The sequence below is a fragment of the Halichoerus grypus genome, chromosome 4 (genome assembly GCF_964656455.1).
Source record: "Halichoerus grypus chromosome 4, mHalGry1.hap1.1, whole genome shotgun sequence".
NCBI classification, from domain to species: Eukaryota; Metazoa; Chordata; class Mammalia; order Carnivora; family Phocidae; genus Halichoerus; species Halichoerus grypus.
Window position 1 is genome coordinate 103,139,249 of NC_135715.1, and position 5,795 is coordinate 103,145,043.

General features: G+C 38.6%; 1 pseudogene; it reads right to left on the reverse strand.

Annotated features, from left to right (window-relative positions):
* Positions 1–1,974: 1,974 nt before the first annotated feature.
* On the reverse strand, positions 1,975–2,126 carry LOC118550676 (U2 spliceosomal RNA; annotated as a pseudogene).
* Positions 2,127–5,795: the final 3,669 nt, after the last annotated feature.

The following is a 5,795-nucleotide window of genomic DNA, read 5'->3' on the forward strand; positions in this document are numbered from 1 at the left end:
TAGATAAACAATCACCCAAATAAGGTTAGAGGCTATTTACTTGGAGCTTGCTATAGCAAGAAGTCAGCCACCATCACTTTGTGTCTGGTAGAGACTCAAAGGCTTGCAGAATGGTGGGATAGCTTTATGGTGCATAAAGGAAATGGTTTTGGTTATGCTCTGATGGGAAGTTGTTCAGGAAGCCTGCGGTGGCCTCACTAGAGGGTGAGTGCATCTTATATGATTGGTTTGAGGAGTGTATTTCGTTTTCTCAGGTTGGTCTTATGTTGGAAGAGGGGACAAAACAATGGGGAAGCTGGCAGTCAGTGACCAACTCCTGGCCATTATGGGCCAATTAGTGCAGAGTTTGCAGTTTGACTTCCTGGGATGGTTGCTGCAAAGTTGTGGGCCAAAGATCTATTGTCATCTATGGTCTGGCCATTGTCCATTTGTATATTCATCTCTTTGTCCCCGCTTTTGATCATTCTCTCAATTGTGAGGATGAATATTTCACCAAACTTTAGAGAATCAGATCTTCCCCTTTGAGGATTGTCCAGTTGTCTCCATAGCCAGCAGTATCATGAGATTTTCTTGACTCTATCCACTATTTCTCATCTACTAGCTTTTTGCTGTTATATCATCATGGAGATCATCTGTGGAGAGAGCACTTGTGCAGAAGCATTTAAGGCTCTGGATAGGATGCAGTGGTCCAGCATCATGATCACTATGATAAGAACAAGAACAATTAAACCCTGTAAGATGCTTTGGAACTAGGAAACCCAATTATTCAACCCAGGCCAAGAGTTCCAGTCCCATAGGCTGTAAGGTATGTAGGCCATTCTATGTTGTCTGTTTCATTGATGCAAACACAGCTGGAAGTATTACTGGTGGCATGGACACCACCATAGCTGCACAACAAGAAAGCTAGAGCAGTGCAATTGCCCATCAGTACCTGTGACGTTGAGTTTAGATTGCTCTCTATTCCATTTAGGGCAGGATGGTATTGTTAATGACTTCTGCCAGAGTTGCTGATAAATTCATTACAGTCCTTTCTATTTGTATAATTTCCGCCAATGAGACTACTGCTTTGATTTTTAACATAAAGAATGAGTTATGTGAACAACCAGGTAGAATGCCTGAATAATCTAGGATGGGCTTCGCTTTGGAGCTCTTGTCTGAGTTGAAATTTTGAGCCTTGGTGATTTACAGAATTAGGATCTCTGTGTATAGAAAGTATCAGAATACTATTCCTGAAGTACTTGAGGTTTTAGAATGAGGCAAACAAAATCAGGTATCCTGGCCACAAAAGAAGTAGTATCCTCTATTACTGGAATAGTAATCCTGGCATCAGGAATGAAGGAGTTGTTCAGGAGGCAAGGTCAAAACCAAGACCTTACCTTAGCTGGGTTACATATTTGGATCTCTGTTAGTTTCTTATAGGTGGCAATTATTTAACCCATCAATATGAAGGTTGTTGAATTCAATTTTAGAGTTACCTAGTGTCTGATCAATAGATTGTAATAATTGGTTATTTTTTTCTGGGAGAGACGGACACTAACACAGTCACAGATTGATTTGTTTAAGGTCATTTGTCCATGTAGGTAAAGTGTAAATGCCAACAGATATTATTCCCTATGGTCTCATTTGATGAGACTGGAATTTGCCAGAAGTTTTAACCGTGGGGGTCTGGCAATTGATGACATATCCAGCAGACAGTAAGATTGAAAGCAGAGGCTACTATTTGGGATAATGTAAGAATGGCTTTAAAATGAGTATGTTCTGCTCTAACGGTTACAGTAAGGGAAGAAAAGAGGAAAAGGTCATTATAGGAATAACAACTAGATGTTTATAGAAAATGAGAAGAAAAATTATTATAAGCAAACACCAAGTCTGTGTACTAGGTGAAAGTTATCTACTATCTGAGGTTATTAGCTTGTTTTGAAGATCTTGGGTCAGTTGCATACTACCAAAGACTGGCTGCTTCTGGTGGATCTCTGAGAATCAATTTGAAAAGCTGTATTGGAGTAGCCTTCAAACTTGAAATTGCTTCTTTAGCTGTGAAATATGAGCCCAATGATGGATTACCTGGAGTTTCACTGCTGTATTTATTATTACACTTGATCTTAGCCAAAAGGCCGAGAAGCGATGCTGCGTATTTATTATTAACAGAACTTCATAAGGTTCTTTCCAATGAGATTAAAGAGCAGTTTTTCTCTGATGTCTTTTCCAATAGATAAAAACGTCTGGCCCAAGATCATGAAAATGGGTTTAAGAAGATGTGGAAAGCTAGCCTTAAACTGTTGATGATAGGACTGGGTATAATATATGGGTCCCTTACAGTATTTTATACCATGATTGCATGTAGTAGGGCAAGCCTAGTGTCAGAGGTGAAATCCTAAAATGCCTGTGCCTTCCAGTTACCACTTTACAGGATGATAACTGATGTGTCCTCAAAGGAATGGACTGTATGGCTTTAAGGGCTTGTGGATTACCTTTGACCAGAGGAGTTTAAGGGTTTCTGAAAGTTTTGATGATTTTAATTTAAATATTATAGTGATTCTTTCAACTTTTCCAGAAGATTGTCATGGTAAGCGCAGTGTAGTTTTTAAATAAGAGGTAAAGCCTTACAGAGTTCGTCGATAATGGTTCCCATAAAATGTGTTCCTTAGTCACTTGGCATAAAAGTTGGTCTGCTCTGGGTTGGAAACGCAAAATCAAAAAGCTTTTTTTAGCATCTGTAAGGGCTGTAGCTTTTTGGCAAGGAAATGCTTCAGCCCATCCTGAGAGTAGATCTACAATAACTGAAATATATTCAAATCTCATGGAGAGTAGTGTTTGATTAAAAACCATCTGAAGGTGTTCAAAAGACCCCTACACCCCTTGGTTCCTGGTTATGTCCCACCTTTACAGTTTTTCCAGGATTATGTTGTTGACAGTTCACACATGTCCTGAAAATAACTTCAACTCTCTTTTTAAAGTTTTCTCACCAATCCTGATTTAAGACATTAACCAATTTGTCTACATCAGGCTGAATAGTTTAATGGAGAAATTCAGCAAATATCCATCCATTTAAAAGCATCTGATGCCATCAAGTGGTTTTCTTGAGAGCACTGGAGATGGAGTGAAAGGTGAAACCAGATTTTTTCCATTCTTTCTTTTTGAAGTTAGGGGTTAAATATTAATATTTTATGAATTCTTTGAGTCATTTCAGAGATTTATCCTTTGAGGATTTGCATAGACTCTCACAACTTTGGTTAAGGCTACTTGTTTGGCATAATGATTTTGAGAGCATTTTCTTTAGCTTCCATATGATCTCTTTTTGCATGGTCTACAACCATTGTGATAACCACCTCTGTAAAAGTAGAGTGTATCTATTAGTTGCTTAATTTGTCCATTTTGGATGGAGGTTCCAGCAGAAGAAATACTCTTTGTTTCCGAAGTGTCCCAAAATGACACATTATTCCAAGAGCCTACCTGCTATTGTATATTTGTTTACTCTGGAGGTTTTGGCCATCTGAGCTGATTTTATCTCATGTAGGGGGATTATATTCTAAAGCTTAAATTAGTGATGCCATATCCTGCTTCATAATATCTGGCTTCAGTTTTCCATCAACAAATAATATTAGGTCAGGATTCTCAATGGGAGTGTGTAACTGATCTGAGTGAAGTACAGAAAAGTTCTCTAACTGAAGTAAGGCAATCACGAGGTTCCCCTTCTGGTGGGGGCAAGTGAATGGCAGAATTCAGGGTGGGGCTGCAGTGAATAGTAATGTGAAGGAGAGAATAACAATGTCATAAGAGATTAATTGGCTGGCTGAAAAGTGTTGTATGTTCTCACAGTAATAATATGTCTGTGCTGCACGAGACCCCATGAGGTTCCATTGCCCTAAGACAAGGGTGATAAACCTTTGCACCAGGGTCAAGGATGAGGATATGGCAGGTGATGGGTTTTTGATGGTTCCCATGAAGTTGAATTAAAATCCCAAAGGCTTATCTAGATCACTCATGTACAAATAAAAGGATCTTTTATAGTTAGAGATGTTCAGGGAAGGAAGCTGTGGAAGAGTCTTCTCCAAGTTATAGAAGGCCTGTTCATGTTTGGGCTTCCAGAAGAGAGAGGGTCTCTTACTCAGGACATTGTCAATTCATATGGAAGTGTCACAGTCTCAGAAAAATTCAGGACTCATTATCTGTAATATCCTATTAAACCTGGAAATACTCTCAGTTGTCATTTTGTAAGATATCTAGGATAAGTTAAGGTACTTTAAAATATATCATGAGAGAGTGTTTTTCCCTCCTGGGATAGATCATGCCCTAAATAATGGAGTGTGTTTTGACAAAAATTTTATGTCCCTTTCTTGCTAAGGCTGTGAGCAAGAAAATGGAATCCTCATTTCAGGATTCCTTGTTTACTGAACAAGGATTAACAAAGGCCATCTACATATTATATTAGTACTGAATCACAAAGGGATTTTAGATAATTTAAGTCTGACTGAGGAACTAGGAGATAAGAGAGAGCTTCAGTGAGCCCCTGTGCATGCCTGTCCAGGTATATTGTCCTCCGCAGGTGAAGGCAAACAGACAGTTACTGTCCTAGTCTGGAAGCACACTGAACAAAGCAGAGATCTCTACAGTGAAGCCATTGACTCTCCTTGTTAAGTTGCGGGGGTGATATCAGAAGGCAGAAGGGATGTTTTTCAGTTAAGGGTCCAAGTGTTACAGTTAAGTCATTGGACTTAGAGAAATCGCTGGGTTATTTGAAATACCTAACACCAGTGTGATATGATTATTCCAAAGAAGAAGCTGAGAAAATGTGGCAGAGTTTCATGTAGAAAGAGTAACCTTACTATCTACCAGGAATTGATGAAGTTGACCATCTGTGTTTATAATTAATTTACCTTCAGTGTTTGAAGACGGGGAAAGATACTGGATACTTTTCCTTTCCTGGACCATGCTCACTGATGTGAATTTTCTGGTTTTTATTTTCATCTTGGTTTCTATTTTGCAACACTGGACAATCTTTTTTCCAGAGTCCCTTCTGTTTCCAATATCTATAATTATCCTTATCAATTGGTGATCAGTTGGGAAGTGGGTCATCTAGCTGTCTGGTCTGCAGGGCCGTAAACTTATTTTGGGTCTTGTCTGGTTTTTGTTCTTAAGCTCTTTCAAAATGTTCTGTCAGGAAAAGGGGTTATTTCACATTCTAATTTCTGTTCTTTAATTAGGTCTCTAACGTCAGATTTAACCTCAATGATAAAATGAAATAGAAGAGCTGCTGTTACCTCAAAACCTACTTTAGCTTCTGAATGTTGTTTGATGGTATTTCCTGGTGTATCTTGAAAATATCCTATTTCATCTTTTATCTGTTTACATGATTGAATTATGGTCCAACCAAATTTTATTGGAAAGGTTTAGGTGTGAGTTTTAGGAAACTTTGGCTTACGTTCTGACCTTTTTTTGTTTTGTTTTGTTTTGTTTTGTTTTGTTTTGATCCTTAGGTTTATGGAAAGAGAGATTCAGTAGGTCCCTTTCTGAGTCAGTTCAATAAGCTTTTGCCATTCAAGAATTAGCCTCTGAGGTTCTGTCCAATATGTGTATAATTTAATATAGATCAGGTAACCCTGGGTCCTATTCACCCCCCAAAATTCCAAGTTCTCCTGTGAATAGTTTCTGGACGTCTCTGAGTGTAGAGAAATCCTTAATTATAACTCTTAGTTTGGCATGGGTACAAAGTTTAAGTTCTGTAGTTGCCCACATACCTAGCTCATAGGAAGATGGATCTTCAGAGGCAATGAGCATTGTGGAGTCTTAGGAGA